Here is a 17198-nt window from a genome sequence, read left to right as displayed (position 1 = left end):
ATCTAATTGAATAGTGGAACAGGCTCGATGGGCTGAATGGCTTACTCCCGTTCCTATCTTCCTAAGTTCCTGTGCTATTCTGCAATTGCTTTCCTGTAAAAATTCTTACTATCTGTTGTAAGGATTCACACTCTGTGGTAAGTGACACTTTACTTGGAAAGCTTAAAACATGGGTGAAATTTGTATTTTCAGCACATCTCATCCTTGAAAGGATGACACTTCAAATAATTCAGTTTTATAAACAGTGAAACAGATCTGTTGAAATGAAGACAAAAGAGTGTTCGTGTGATTCACAACACTGCAATGTCATCAGTATTACAATAAATATGACAGTTTTATAGTAAAGCATTTTCTTTGTAAATAAAATGTGATTCCTATGGTTGCCTAAGCTGCGCTACAATTTAATTTTCTCAGCTGTTGTTCATGAATTTCTTTGCACCATTTTTATCACAGGTTATTTTGAGCAGAATCAGCAGCCAGCCATAAATTCAACTGTGATAATCCAACCTGAAATGCAATACTGAGAGGCTAATAGATCTATTCACCCATGCTATTTTGGGTCACATTCCAGCCATATCTCAGATTAAGGTGATGGGTACAAGCAAATTGTTTTAGGCTGAAGTGAATTAACTTTGGAATGATGTCAAAGGATATCGCATTATTTATACATAGTTCATCAAATACTGTGGCCTTTTGTAATGGAAACTGATTAGGTTTGTCACTATCAGATGAAGTATAATTCTACTATGTTAATTTGAATAACCTTCTGCTATCGCTATACAGTATACACCATTCTAACAGTTTAAGTCTTCTGGTCACAACATAAAAAGTTGCTTCAAGTTAGAAATGACTGTTTTTGTATATTTATTGGACACATTACTGCTAACTAAACAGCACATATTATAATAGGTATAGTAGTGCAGTGGTTATGGGATGAGTAACTCAGAATTAATGAGTTTAAATCCTACCAAGACAAATTATAAAACAACAACAACTTGTATTTATATAGTGCCTTTAACATAGTAAAACGTTTGAGAGTACAGTTCTTCTTCATTAGGAAGATGTGTAAAAGAGAATAGTTCTTTAAACAATAGTTCCCCAAAAAAGGATTTGCAGTTGAAGTGGCCCAGAAGAGCCAAGGGTCCAGGGGCAGCACGGGCCAGCCCACACTGCGATATGTGTGTGCACTAGGTCCATGCAGCAGAGCAGGTCTCCAGTCATCTTGGTTAATCCTTGCCACTGGACCAAGACCTAGCTCTGTCAAGCCCGTGTGGTGGTTGGTGTGCAACAGTCAACACACGTTAAAAAAATTCATGCACAGGCATCTTCCATCCCCTCAATTGGAGTTCAGGACTGGAACAGCGAGTCCTTCATCGAAACACCTGTGAACTCGTGGAAGCAAGTCATCCTCATTCGAGGGACTGCCATTGATGATGATAAGGGATAAATATTGCTCAGGACACGGGGAGAATTCCCCTCCTCTTTTTCGAAATAGTGGCATGGGATCTGCCATGTCCTCCTGAGAGGGTAGATGGGGCCTTGGTTTGATGTCTCACCTGGAAGATGGTACCTCCAAAATGTAGCACTGGAGTGTCAGCCTAGATTTTGTGCTCAAGTCTCTGGTGTAGGACTTGAACCCAAGGCCTACTGAATCAGGTGAGAGCCCCCTCAGGTGGACGTAAAAGATCCTGTGACACTATTCAAAGAAGAGTAGGGGCGTTCTAGCCAATATTTATCCCTCAACCAATATAATTAAAACAAATTATCTGGTCTTGATCTCATGGCTGTTTGTGCAACTGGCTGTCACTTTTCCTACATTACAACAGTGACTACATTAGCTGTAAAGTACTTTGGGGTCGTAAAAGGCACTATATAAATGCAAGTTCTTTTTTTCTTTCTATTTATTAAATATAATTCTTAGAATCTTCTTGTAGACTTTTTCTGCGACTTTTCAATGTTAGTCCTATTTTAGTAAAATTATGTTATTTTCTCTGTTTTCAACAAGTCTTCTCTTTTGAGTGTTTGTTTTCTTGAAGTCTTTCCACTGCAATTATTTATTGTGCTGTGCACTCTTGTTCCTACATTTCTTTCTACAGGCTTGGGCTGATAAGTGGCAAGTAATATTTGCACCACGCACGTATCAGGCAATTGGCATCTCCATTAAGAGAGGCCAGAACCACCTCCCTATAACATTCAATCACATTACCATTGACGATTCCTCCACCATCAATTTCCTCCGGGTCACCATTGACCAGAAATTGAACTGGACCAGCCACATAAATCAATGACGCCCACATCCCGAGAATGAATAATGAAAATAAATGTCAGTATTTTTCTCACTATGTGGGTTTCAAAACATTTCTTCTGCTGTTTATTTCTTCCTTGTCTCCTCACTGCTTCTGCCTACTGGGCTTTTTCATCAGTTAGACATTTAAAAAGTATTATTGCATATTATTGTATACTTCTGTCTCTGTGAACTCTATCACATCCAAAGTTCTATTCTTGACTAGTTGAATTCCTTCATTTGAAATTTTGGTGAATACGAGTTAATTTAGTGAATCAAGCACTCTGAGGCTGACCTGCCTGATTAGTACCATCTTTAGTTTTCTCAATCAATCTCAATCCAGAACATTCTTCTCCGAGTTGTTAAATAAAAACATTGCAGCAATGCAGAGTTCTTACAAATTTTCATCTATTCGACTCAAAATCTATATTTCTCATATTGCTCCTTTTCTATCAACACTGATCTGTCTTTGCAGAACAGTTGTGTAGATCGATCTTAACAAAGAAGGTTTATCTCCTCAATGTATTCCACATTATTGTGTGACAAATTATTTTTGCAGTGAAACTGTAGTTGAAGGGTTCTTGTTTACAGCTTAAAACACAGATATTTCAATGAAGTGGTGCATTGTGATGAAGCTAGGCAGAGAGATCCTCGCGGACGAAGTCTATCAGCCACATTGATTTCCATTTATTTTATCGCTTTTTAAAAATAACTTGTCAGAGGATGCTTTTTGCTAATTCTTAATGCTATGCTTTACTGTAGACAAGGAAGAAACATAGACACATAGAATATAGGTGCAGGAGTAGGCCATTCGGCCCTTCGAGCCTGCACAGCCATTCAATAAGATCTTGGCTGATCATACCCTCAGTACCCCTTTCCTGCTTTCTCTCCATACCCCTTGATCCCCTTAGCCGTAAGGGCCATATCTAACTCCCTCTTGAATATATCCAGTGAACTGGCATCAACAACTCTCTGTGGCAGGGAATTCCACAGATTAACAACTCTCTGAGTGAAGAAGTTTCTTCTTATCTCAGTCCTAAATGGCCTCCCCCTTATCATAAGACTCTGTCCCCTGGTTCTGGACTTCCCCAACATCGGGAACATTCTTTCCGCATCTAACCTGTCCAGTCCCATCAGAATGTTATACGTTTCTATGAGATCCCCTCTCATCCTTCTAAACTCCAGTGAATAAAGGCCCAGTTGATCCAGTCTCTCCTCATATGACAGCCCAACCATCCCTGGAATCAGTCTGGTGAACCTTCGCTGCACTCACTCAATAGCAACTTAGAAAGAACTTTTGAAGTGTAGTCATTGTTGTAATGTAGGGAATGTAACAAATCTCAACAGGAAACATTATAAGGAAAAAAGATAAGTTTCAGATTGAAATGTAAACATCCCAACAAAATTGAAATTAATGTAACAGGCTCGAGGGGCTGATTGGGCTACTTCAGCTGCAACGTTCCTATAATCCATCCTCCAGGAACATCTCTCCACCATCAATTCACTTCTGTGACACTGCTTTAGCATATTCATTCCTACCTTGTAGTCTTTTTTTTTCCAAAAATATACTTTATTCATATAAAATTTTCACAATACATTGGAAAATAGCTCAGTACCTTGAGGTCAGCAATTCCATACAATTCGTTTAGATGCTGACAGCAGTTCCATACAATGCACTAGGTTGCATTTCATTTCAAGGTACAGTTTAGTACAATCCGTAAATCACGTTACACGTAATACTGTGCAAATAAGATATTACATGGAGCAGATGAGAACAGGTTTACATTAGATTCCAGGATACATTTCAAAACCGATCACGAATCACGTTACATGTAGCACTATGCAGATGAATGCAGTACACGGACCGGATGGGGATACATGGGGATGGGGATACTAAACAGTGCAGAGACTTTCATTATACATGGCATAACACAGGTGTTTTTCAGTACATGGTGCTCTACGTATACAAGCAGATTAACAAGTACAGCCCGAGGTGGGTCTGATTCCATCCCCTGGGTTTACCGTGGCGGAAGGGCCTTAAACTGTGGCTCTTCCCCATCGTGCCTTTGCGGCGACTGCACCAATCTTTAGTGCGTCCCTCAGCACGTACTCCTGGACCTTGGATTGCGCCAGTCTGCAACACTCGGCCGTGGATATCTACTTGCTCTAGAAGACCAGCAAGTTTCGGGAAGACCAAAGTGGGTATTTCACCGAGTTGATGGCTCTCCAGCAGCAGGTGATATCTGTATCGGTGTGTGTCACTGGGAACAGTCCGCAGAGCACAGAGTCCTGTGTTACAGAGCTGCTTGACAGCAACCACTGCATCTCCTTCCAGACCTGCCTTGCAAAGGGCCAGTCCCAAAGGAGATGGGTGACAGTCTCATCCGCACCACAGCCAACTCGGGGGCAGAGTGCCATGTCTCTGAAACCCCGGCTGTGCATGAAGGATCTGACAGGTAGGGCCCTTCTCACCGCCAACCAAGCTATGTCTTGATGCCTACCTTGTAGTCATTATACTGCCACTAATTAATGCTGTAGCTCCTCTGACAACAGTACTAACAATAGCCTAACCGAATCCTGCTGCTCAGTCCACTCCTCGCTGGAGCTGGACACTCCTGGGCAGAATCAAGATCCAGCTGGAAATCTTGCACCGGCAGTGGAAAGTACATCATTCTACAAGTAATGTAAGGGTCCTTCCTTTCCCCCGGCAAAAATTGTATGACGATGTATCCTGATACATAGCAATTTCAGAAATTTGAATCTGCACAAAACCAGTTTAATCTAGTTGTGCAATATTAATCTTTGAGAACATTGCTGCAAGAAAAATGCCTTGCCCCTGCTTGGTACCTGTTTGGCAGAGTTTTAATGACTGAGTTTTAATAGCAGTTTTTAAAACTAAACCTGGGCCTTGGTTAGGTCTTTACAGAGGCTTTTGGTCTCCCATAGGAACAGTAGTAGGGCATACAGCCCACCCCACCCCCTCCCCAAGCCTGGTCTGCCATTCATTGAGATCATGGCTGATCTGTACTTTAATTCCATCCACCCGTGTTGGCTCCATATCCCTTAATACCCTTGGCCATAAAAGGAGCGACATGCGGTGGCCATGGAGCGGCGTGGAGGCCCCGACCTGCGAGAAACCATCAGCGGCAGGTCGGGGCCATAAAAGGAGCAGCGTGTGGCCCAGGGAGCAGCATGGAGGCATGCCACGACAAGGTACAGCGCGAGCTGGTGCAGAAGGGCAATGGCAGCGAAGAGTGATGTCAGCAAGGTCCAGGTCGGTGATTGGAGCGTGGGCAGATGCAGCAGGAGCGGCGAGATCGGGGCGAAGGAGCTGTGAGGGATGTGATCGGGCCCAAGGGAGGCGTGAGTTCGGGCCAGGGGCAGCATGGGCCAGCCTACACTGCGATATGTGTGCGCACTAGGTCCGTGCAGCAGAGCAGGTCTCCAGTTGTCTTGGTTAATCCTTGCCACTGGACCAAGACCTAGCTCTGTCAAGCCTGTATGGTGGCTGGTGTGCAATGGCCACCACACGTTAAAAAAAGCCATGCACAGGCATCTTCCACCCTTCAGGATGTAGTTCGGATTCTTCATTCGAAACACCTGTGGACTCATCTTTTTTTTGGTGTGGAAGCAAGTCATCCTTGTTTCGAGGGACTGCCTATGATGAGAATACCCTTGGCTAGCAAACATCCATCCTGGGCTGTGCGGGACCGGCTGAGAGCTGTGAAGCCACACAGCTTGAAGGGAAAGTTGCATGGACCCCTAAATCTCTTTGGACCTCCACTGTTCCTAGCTTTTCACAATTGAAATAATACTTGGATCTATCCTTTTTTGGTCCAAAATGGATGACCTCACATTTGCCTGCATTGAAATCCATCTGCACAGTTTTACCCACTCACCTTAAGCTATTAATGTCTCTCTGTAATTTTATGCTCCCTTCTACACTACTTACTTTACCATCAATTGTTGTCATTGGCAAACTTGGATATATGTCCCTCTATTGCGTTATCTAAGTCATTAATAAATATAGTGAATCCTTGAGGCCCCAGCAGATCCTTGAGATACTCGTATCCCTACTCTCTGTCTTCTAACTTCGAACCAGGTCAATAATTTGCCTTCAATTCCATGATCCTTAATTTTAGCTAACAATCTCTTATGTGGAACCTTATCTAATGCTGTCTGGATGTCCATATAAACTACATCCATAGACATATCCCTGTCTACTACTTTAGTTACTTCCTCAAAAAATTCAACTGGGTTTGTTAGACATGAACCAGGTCACTGATTGGAGCATGGGCAGGTACAGCAGGAGTGACGAGGTCAGGGCGCAGGAGCAGTGAGTGAGCGTGGAGCGACGTGATCGGGGACTAGGAGAGGCGTGAGTTCGGGACCCAGAAGAGGTGAGGGCCCAGAGGCAGCACGGGCCAGCCCACACTGCAATATGTGTGCGCACTAGGTCCATGCAGCAGAGCTGGTCTCCAGTCGTCTTGGTTAATCCCTGCCACTGGACCAAGACCTAGCTCTGTCAAGCCTGTCTGGTGGCTGGTGTGCAATGGCCACCACATGTTAAAAAAATCCACGCACAGGCATCTTCCACTCTTCAACATGTAGTTCGGGACCTGGAATATTAGGTCCTTCATTGAAACACCTGTGAACTCATCCCTTTTTGGCATAGAAGCAAGTCATCCTCAATATGTGGGACAAGCCCCGGATGAGGATGATGATGACTAATTAATTATTCTTTCATGCCCATATGATCACCTCTGGTGTACCCAGGGCTGCATTCTTAGTCCTTTCCACTTCAATAATTGCTTTACAATGGTGTTATCACCAGAAACATGGGTTCAGGTTCCACATGTATGCTGATGCCTCCCAAATTTATCTCCCCCCTCCCCCCCCCGCCCCAATGCTGCAAGGCTATATAGACAAATAAATGATTTAAACTTGGCCATTTGCCTGTCTGACATGAAGACATGGTTGAGTCACAACTTCTTCCAGCTAAACGTCAGCAAAACCAAAGCTATCCTCTCCTCCTCTAAACAACTACGTGCGTCCAGGCACAAATTCACCAACTCCCTGCCTGGCACCTTGGGTCCAGCCCAAAGATGCAGAATCTTGGTATACTGCTTGATCCTTAGCTCAGCTTCCTCTGCCGCATCCAATCCATTTCCAAAACCACTTCCTTTCATCTCAGAAATATCAGCCGCCACTACCTTTCCTGCTGAAATCCAATCTTTTAGCCGTCAAGTTTCAATTATCCCAATGGTCTCCTTGGCAGCCCCTGAACCTCCACATGCCACAAACTGCAGCTAGAATGCTGCAGCCCATGTCCTCAACCATACAAAGTCCTGCACTTCTATCACTCCGACCCTTGCTAAGCCTCACTGACTTCCTCTATCCCAATGAATTAGCTTTAAGATGCTTATTCTCGACTTCAAATACCTCCATGGCATGGTCCCACTCTACCTCAGCAATTTTGTCGTCATACATCCCTGTGCTCACTCTCAAGTACACATTGGATAACTCCTTGTTCTACATGCTCTCTGCTCCACTGGCAGTGCTTCTACAGCGACTGTTTCCTTTCCTACATTACAACAGTAACTACACTTTAAAAGTACTTCATTGGCTGTAAAGCGCTTTGGTACATCCTGAAGTCGTGAAAGGCACTGGATAAATGCAAGTTCTTTCTTTCATAGAATTATTGAATGGTTACAGCATGGAAGAAGGCCACTCGGCCTGTCGAGCCCGTGCCTGCTCTCTGCAAGAGCACCTCAGCTAGTCCCACTCCACTGCCCTTTCCCCGTAGCCCTGCAAATTGTTTTCTTTCAGGTACTTATCCAGCTCCCTTTTGAAAGCCGTGATTGAGTCTGCCTCCACCACCCTCTTAGTCAGTGCATTCCAGATTCTAATCACTCGCTGTGTAAAAAGGTTTTTTCTTGTCGCTTTTGGTTCTTTTGCCAATCACCTTAAATCTGTGTCCTCTGGTTCTCGACCCTTCTGCCAATGGGAACAGTTTCTCTCTATCTACTGTCCAAAACCCTCATGATTTACTGTGGCCCTGCCCTCTAGACCTCCTTCCCTCAAAACCTCTGCTTTGCCACTACCCTCTGCCCTTGCAAAATCATTCCCATTGATATTGCTTTTGCTCTTTTCCCAGCTCCTATCTATCCTGTCTTTTACTTGCTGCCTACCAGTTTTGACTTCCTGTGAAATGCTTAAAGAGGTCTCTCTGTACTGAGAGGAGCTCTAGAAATGTGAGTTATTCTAATATGGATGGCTTGTCAAGGTTGCCCCACAAGTGGTAGATGGTGGGCTCCTGCAACCCAAAGCACTTGGGGCTTGACAGGCAGCAGAATTGATCTGGGTGGCTGCAGTGTGTACCATCTACAGGATGCAACTTGCCACAGCTTCTTCGGCAGCACCTCCCAGGCCCGCGACCTCCACCTCCCAGAAGGACAAGGGCAGCATTTGCATCAGAAGGCCAGCACCTCCAAGTTCCTGTCCAGGGGAGTTATCCCCTGTGTTCTGGTCAATATGTATCCCTCAATCAACATAACAAAAACAGATTATCTGGCCATAATCACATTGTGGGAGCTTGCTGTGCGCAAGTTGGCTGCCCGAGTGTCTCACATTACAACAGTGATGTAATTGGCTGTAAAGCGCTTTGAGACATCTGGTGGTCGTGAAAGGCCTTCTATCTGCAAGTCACACACCATCCCAATTTGGACATATATCGCAGTTCCTTCAAAAGCCTTGGATCAAAACTCTGGGGCACTCTATCTGACAAACAACAGGGTGGGGAGTAAGTACCTTCACACGGACTGCAGCGGTGGAAGAAGGCGGCTCAGCACCAGCGCCTTCTCAAGGGGCAACTAGGGATGGGCAATGAATTGACAATAAATTGCCTGGAATGCGGCTAATGGGAAAAAAAAAGAGGAGCTGAGCCGGTGGCGGGGATTGGGGGGGGGGAGGATGCGCGGGCGGTAAGTGGCGCGCGGGAGGCGCGTGCTCGCGCGGCGGTGTGACGGACGGACGAGCGGGGTGCTGGGCTCGAGGCGGTAACTGAAAGTCCGGCTGTGAGCTCGAGAAGGTGAGAGAGCGGGAAGCGCGAGCCGGGGCAGCGCTGCTCGCAGTCTCCGCACTGGGAATCCGGCCCTGCCCGACCCGGTTGTGAGGTGATCTGGGAGGGAGTGAAGGAGGAGATTCTCAGCGGCTTGTAACCCGGTGGCAAGTGACCGGGTCCCGGGAGGCACGAACCGATCGCCGAGGTGAGAGAGAGAAAGAAAGACCGGCTGCCGGAGGGAGGGAAGGAGCGGGTCGGGCCGGGCGGCCACCACCTCCCGTGTGAGAGCGGAGCTTTGCGGGGGTGGGCTTCACATCCCGATCCGAGCCGTGAATGAGGAGGAGGGGTGTGATGAAGTTGAGGGGCGCCGCCCGTTGAGGGATCGCCTGGCCGGGACCCCCGGGGGAGAGGAGCCCGCTCCCCTCTTCCCGCCCGCCGTGCAGGTGATTGAGACCTCCTCATGTCCCGGGGGCAAAGATTGGGGAATTTGATATCAGGCTCCAGGTAAAACTTGAACCCACTTTGCCTTGGACTGTTCGGGTGAATGTGGAGCTGGCACCCAGTGGTTTTTTGTGGAGCGTGTTGCCTCTTGGGGGGCGAGGAGAGGTGCGAGTGGTAACAGCAGGCACCTGGCCGGGGGGTTCCTGCCGTCACCAGGGCCCCCTGGACTCTGGCCAGCCAAACTTGCGTTCGCACTGAGCCGTGTCGGATTAGCTTGATTAACTTTTTATGCGAATGGCATTTCTTTAATGAAGAAATTCTGTGGCACATTTTGTTCGTGCGGTTGGGTTGATGGCACTCTGCAAAGCAGAGCAAGTTTGGTTGCTGGTAATATTCTGCCACTGTTGCTGCCTACCAAGCATGAAAGGAAGAGTATATTTGCATGTTGCCAATGACCCAGGAACGCATTAAACAGGAATAACTGAAGCAAACAGCTTTAATTCAGCAAGGTGTTCAAAACAGTTTGCAGCTCCTGGTCTTTTGAGATACAGCTTTGCAAAATAGGTATATGATATTTCCATTACCATATCGTATTTACAAAGTATATGAACTGAACAGGAATAGAATAGTTATTGATTTTACAGTTGTTTGACTTTTGTTAGATTGCTAGGGATTTGCAGGAGAGTTTTCAGTGTGGTATTGTAAACAGCCGATACAAAATACTTTGACATTCAGAAAATCAATAATTGAAAACTTTTTTTAAAGGTCTAATGGCAATATTTTTGTTTTAAACTTTTGTAGTGTTTTCAGTGTAACCTCAAATTAAACTGAAAACCTCAGTGCTGGCTGGATTTGCTCAACTTAATTGCAGCTGGCTGGGGCAATCCAGAGAGGTCCTTTTCAGCCGTAAGGCCTAATGTGGGTCATGGCGTGGCTGTTATTTTCTTTATGTAAACACTGACAAAAAGAGAGGAAACATTCTGTATAACATTTTATATCATCTTTGTAAGAAAGCACTTGAAATTGGAAAAAAAATGCAATTCTGGAAAATATAGCTGGTTAGAGGAAATAATTATATTTGGGTAAATTTAATGCAGGAACTTATGAAATCTGAAGTTTTCTGATACCTGACTTTTCTGACAGAACTAGCTCGCAGTATGAGAGTGAAATTGGGTGTGAAGGTGAACTTGGAAACACAGTGCCTCATAGCAAAACTTATTTTTGGAGTAGATGAACTACTTTAGGAATCTTAACTATGGTGTCGTCATTTTTGACACTTGTATTTCCTTTCTTGTGCTCAAGATTGGTTTTATGATGGACATTATTAAAAGCACCCCTCTGACTGACATCACACAACGTTACGGGTGGATTTTTTTTGTTGTCTCACGTCACAGCAGGTCATGTCCAGTCGGCATTTGTACCTATAATTTGGCAGTGAAGTGAGTAATATTTCTCAATTTTTTTGTTCAGGAGTATTTTACTGCACTTCAAGGATATGCTGGTGATATTGACAGCTATCATGAATTGGAGTATTAGGTTGAAAGCTGGTAATTGTTTGGAATAAGAACTATCTAGATTGGTAATATGGGATTTAAGTTGAGACTAAGCAGGAATTATGTTTTTTGGTGGTTGAGAGTTTAAAAACAGCCTCTTTAAAAGGTTTAGAGATGTACTTTTAACAGTTCATCAAGGTGATCCTTTTGTGGTCTTTGCTCACTTGGTTTTGCTCTGACTGCACCAGATGATCTGCCATTTGGGAGGACAGTCTTTAATACAAATTTGGAAACTCCTATTACATTTCTCAACAACTGGGTATAGTGGAGGATAATGAAGGAGAACATAAAATATTTCATTGGTCCTTATTGTTGGAAAAATATGATTCTGCACATATCTGCCACCAAAAAGACATGCCCATTTGACTCATCGGTATCATCCTTTCTGACAGTTTGTGCTTCTTGGGTTAAGTCCAACCTTAGTTAATTTCTTGAGGGAGGTGGATAACTGCCAGGAAGGTGACGATAAGATTTCACTGAATGTCGTCAAGTAAAAAGCTAAGGATGCCAGCCTACATGCACCCCGGATTGAACTCCACAGATATAAGTTTTCATAGTCCCAACAAGACTGCGATGATAACATCCTGTAAATATATCTGACATCTTAGTAACTTTTAAACCCATTATTCATATATTTTTGCACTGGCTTCTAAAGGGATTAATTGAGACCAAATTAGATACTTCCAAGAGAGTTTACATATCTCTTGGTGATGGTGACAGAATTTTTAATTCCAGTCTCACCTTGAGGATAGTTAAGTTTGTTCTTGTGTCCTGTAGTCTTGTTGTCAATTTTTAGCAACTTGGATTGTGTCTATGCTGGGTCTTTTATTTAATAATGTTCACTTCGCTGCTTATCTTTGTTAGACTCCAAGAATTATTCTTGTTACTCTTTGTTGGATTTTTCAATGAACTTGTGTCCTTTTGAAGGTGTGGTGCCCAGGGTTGCATGTAATATTCTAGTTGTGACCATGCCAATGAGATATGCAATGTTTAAATAAGCTATGGTGATTTCTCAAATGCCTTTGAGAGACATTTCAGTACTGTGCTTGGATACGTTCTGTGAATCACAGAATTGTACAGCCCAGAAAGAGGCCATTCAGCCCATCGTTTTTGTGCCGGCTCTTTGAAAGAGCTATCCAATTAGTCCTATTTCCCTGCTGTTTTCCCATAGACCTGCGCTTTTCTCTCCTTCATTTATCCAATTCCCTTTTGAAAATTACTAGTGATCTACTTCCAATACCTTTTCAGGCAATGCATTCCAGATCATAACTGATTTATTATAAATTGTATCCACATTTTTTTATTCTTTCACCTTTGCCAATTTACACTCATCTATTATATATTTCATGTTTCCTGCATCAGTGTGTATTACTTTATGCTTATCTGTGAAAATAGATCTACCTGATCTACCCCATTTGTCAGGTTTCACTACACTTTGCTTGATATTGTCACCTATTTTTGCAAGGTTGCTGGAATACCCATTTGATGGTTCTTGAAGGTGTAAATAGTAGAGGACTCTAAAGCTCAGCTTTATGGGAGTATGGTCAGCCGAAGACAGTCTTTTTCATTTTTTTACGATTACATACTTTATATGCTGTAAAGCTGGTTTTCCAATCTAGCTAGCAAATTTGCTGTTAATTTCATCCACTTTTTTTTAAACTTTTGAGAGCCTTGCACAACAAGTGGAACTTCATCAAATATCTTGTGAAAATACAATTTTGATCTACTGGATAACAGCCAACAATTTTGTTACCACATTAGAATTCTGGTAGATCATTGGTCCAAATCTGCACTGACTAGCTCCTATGATTTCTTTTTTACATGGTGTCCTATAAATTATTGTTTTTCCTATCTCCAGGGTTAGTTAACAATGGTTAATAATGTATACAGTGGTTGATATATTGCTTCTTGCTGCATTATTTGTTTTCTCGTTACTGGATACTGACTCTTGATGTGACACAGCCGTACACATTCCTCACTTACTTAATCAGCAGTGGAGCAAGGTTGGCCGACTTGATGTGAGGGAGTGGGGGGACGTTGACTTGGTGGGAAAGAAACTGGAGAATGCTGGCTTATCTAGCCCCAAGGCCGAGCCAGGAACTGCACAGACCCAAATCTGAAGGCCGTAAATGGGTGACAGCGGTTCCTTGGAGCAAAATGGGGGCGGTCCTCCAAAGCCACGTTGATCAATCTCAAAATGATAGGAGGTGGGGTGGGGCAACACTTTCCCATTGGCTCCACCACTGTCCTTAATTATTCATTGTCTGGTCCAGATGCTTTCTGGCATTTAATGTTTTGACTTTCATCATAATGCGTGCCTTCCTAACCCCCTATGTGACTTTGATTCTTGCTAGAATTTGTCCAGGCTTCATTTGATTGATGTAACTAGTTCAGCTATTTCTTACCTACTTTGTTACATTACTACTCGGTTATCCCTGAAAACCTTGGGCCATACTTTGCAATAGCAGGGCATCTAATGCCTTCTGCCATTAATTAGGCTTCCATTTGTAAGCAGGTTGGCAGTAATTAACACCTATCACATTGTTAAAAGGGTACTTGGACTTCAAATAACTTGACTTGTGGCGAGTTTAGTTTCTATCTACTATGCAAATTCAGCAACTTCACATCTTTCAATGGCGAGATGCCATTTTTCATGAAGCTAACTCAACTACGGAATGCAACTTTTGGATATCTGTGGTTAGAAGAACATAAGAAATAGGAGCAGGAGTAGGCCATTTGGCCCCTCAAGCCTGCTCCGCCATTCAATATCATGGCTGATCTGATCCTGGCCTCAACTCCACTTCCTCGCCCGCTCCCCATAACCGTTGACTCCCTTATCTTTCAAAAAATCTGTATCTCTACCTTAAATATATTCGATGACCCAGCCACATATATGTCCATTACCTGACATTGCTGTACCATTTGCGCATAAATAACGGCGAGCGCCGTTGGCCTCGGTGTTATTTTGACACACAAATCTGGGCTTACCTTTTGTTTCTGAGGGTCACAGGTGTGTGTGTGTACCATGGAGCCTCGGAAGCATCTAGAAAGTTGTAATTCATGCATATATTTCAAGTTGCTGATACTAACAGAGCTTGATCTGATTTACAATTTATTCACCAACCATGATAAAACTGGCCCTTTGCCAACCTCCACAAATGTAAAATTCAACGTGAAAATAGGACTGAGTTGCCTGGGCTTCGAGGACTGGATTATTGTGGCTTGGGGCTGCAGTTTGGATTCTCCTATTTTAAGGACCTGTCTGATTTTTAGCATTCTGTATTCATGCATATTATCTTTGATTAGGTGCTTGTTGAAATTGGTAGCTTTGTTGATTGTTTACTATTTAGAAATGCTGTAGCTGAAAATGGGGGGAAAAATGTACCAAAAGCTTTTTGTGCAATTTTTGATAGTGTATCTTCGACATTACTTTTTGAGTCAATATGTGTTTGAACAAAACTCTGGATGTTGGTGATGGTAAATAGAACATTTTTTTTCCCCCTAGTTATCAGCTAGTGTTGGCATCAATCACTCCCAGGTCAGGATGGAATGAGCCAGATGCAGATCAAAGTTTGCTGGCTGTAATGTGCTCCAACAATGCACCTTGAGCCAAATCTCCAGAGCACAATATTCTAGCCAGCACAGACACACTAGACTTAAATCTCTTCAATTTGAGCTGGATTCTGATCCATCTTTTGCAGATCACAGGACTAATGCTGGGAGACTGGTCGCTGAAAAACGATGGAAAAACTGCTTTTGTTTTGTGGGATCACCCTCCAATGTCTGCCGCAGCCTGATTCATTCGCGATGCAATGCAGTGAATGTGGCTTCAGCTGTACATTACAGACAAACCCACCGAAACGCTGTTGAAGACGTACCATACTTTGTAGTCCACCTTATTTATTTGCTCAGTAAGGTTGGAATAACCTGTAGGGCACAGTATGAAGAAAATGTTATAAACTGCTTTTAAGTTCATTTTTAATGTTGAAAGCATTTTAATCATCTTTGTGATGTACTGTGCCATGTGTTTTGTAAGTAGGCAGTAATTTAATCTTGTAAGTGTTTGTGTAGAATTACTGCATAGTTTGTAAGATCACATTTTTTCATGTTTGCCTTTTTAGCAGTACATTCACCATATTAGGCAGAAGAATATAATTTTTTTGGACTATTTAGCCATTTTGAGTTATTTCTGAGCTCAAAATCCCTTGGGCCTCTTAGAATTCTGAAAAATGAAATCTGAGATTTCTGTGTATTTTTCAAGCCATGAGTGATTACTTATTACATCTTATTACATTTGAACCACACCATTGTAATAGATTGCTCAGTGACTGTTTGTTTGGTATACTGAGTCTGTGAATGCAGCAAGAGACATATTGTAGGTTTAGAAGTGGCACAGTATTTGTATCTGTTGTGTGAAATTCCAGGCTGTGTTCATATTGGAGTTTTCGGCACTAACATAAAACCATAGAATGTTGTACATCTGTACCTGTTGGAAGTGTGGGACCTAATATGACACGACTGGTCTTTTATATCAAATTTGGTGGATGGAAGAAGCTATCTCCGGTATAAGAATTCTTGCAATTGAAGAGATTGCACAGACAGACATTAGGAGTAAAACTGTACTTCCAACATTTTGGAGACACAAAAGACTCTTTTGCTAGTAGTGGATAAATATGTAATGAAGCAGATTGCGAGAGAAAATGTGATAACACGTACAAAGGAAATGGCTGTCTGTGGACAGATGGTTTGGGCGTGATTATTAACACTTTCATAAAGTGTATAGTCAGCCAGTGTAATCAGTTAATGGGATGTATCTTGCGGTTGCCTGAGTTAAAATAGGTTATTTTAACGCTGTATAACTTAATTGCTAATTTGAAATAAATGCGCATGGATGAGGACGTGCTCAGTGCAGAATCTAAAGGAGGATATCTGAGAAGAGCTGTGTCGGACTTTGAAAGGCGGTAAACAATGAGAATTTTGAGTGAAAGGCAGTAGCGCTCGAAAGATGATGGGAGAGGAATATGGGAAGAAGTGTGATTTGGCAGTTCAGGGCTGTAACATTTTGGAGTGAAATGTATACAGACTGGAGGCTGGAGGAAGGAATTGCTGCCCATGTACCATGTTTTGGTCCAAGCCAGGATATCGATGGATTCATTCGTGATCAGGTTATGGATAACGAGGGGCTTGTTTGAGAGGGCACAACCATTCTGGAAGGTATTGACAGTTGATCCACTGGTTGGGTCACAGGGTTGGTCTAACTGTATGCTTGATGTATTATAATTCAGCTAATCCTTGTGCTTTGTGCTACAGGTGATTGTTGTGAAGGTCTGTTTCTGTATTTCTCTCCATTCCTTCGGTTATCTGGAAGCTTGGGCTTTGCTCCCAGTCTCCCTCAGCGTTTTTGTCTTGTCTTTGAATCTAGAGGCAAACATGGTACAGTGGTAATATGTACTTTTTTTTTTCTTGTGTCCAGGTTTCCCCGCCCCCCCCTGGCCTTTTATACAGGTTGTATCTCCCTGTTGCGGTGATCCCTTTGTGAGAAGATGATTATCTTGGTATGGAAATTAAATAATAATGTGAACTATAATCTAAACTGAATAGAACAAAGGAAAAACTATTCAAAAACAAAATTGAATGAGTCCTGAATTTTTGGAAAGGGAACAAGTTGATTCTTGATCTTGCCACCTTTGTTAATATAAAAGTAATTTACAGGCTTGGTTTAACCTATGAACTTCATGGGCAAGCCCAGTTGGTCAAGTCTTGCTGCCTTTAATTAGAACATTCCTGATTGTACAATGTTCTCTGTGGACCAGTCACAATGGGACTTTTGTCTTGATACATGAAAACTGTTATTGGT

The 17198-nt window shown here is 43.1% G+C and overlaps 1 protein-coding gene across 10 annotated transcripts in view; it reads left to right on the top strand.

Annotated features, from left to right (window-relative positions):
• The first annotated feature begins 9305 nt into the window (after positions 1 to 9305).
• The window catches only part of eps8a (EGFR pathway substrate 8a, signaling adaptor), a 245891-nt gene continuing 237998 nt past the window's right edge, over positions 9306 to 17198 (top strand). For 4 of the 10 annotated variants that reach the window (XM_070897561.1, XM_070897560.1, XM_070897553.1 and 1 more), the window contains exon 1: positions 9326 to 9552. The gene's annotated coding sequence lies outside the window, so the exon portion shown is untranslated. Of the gene's footprint in view, positions 9553 to 9637; positions 9791 to 9832; positions 9852 to 10280; positions 10353 to 17198 lie in introns of those variants that run through there. The other 6 variants (XM_070897554.1, XM_070897562.1, XM_070897563.1 and 3 more) reach the window with 6 other exon arrangements.

Source organism: Pristiophorus japonicus, chromosome 13, assembly GCF_044704955.1.
Source record: "Pristiophorus japonicus isolate sPriJap1 chromosome 13, sPriJap1.hap1, whole genome shotgun sequence".
Taxonomy (NCBI): domain Eukaryota; kingdom Metazoa; phylum Chordata; class Chondrichthyes; family Pristiophoridae; genus Pristiophorus; species Pristiophorus japonicus.
This window is presented reverse-complemented; position numbering and strand designations above follow the sequence as displayed.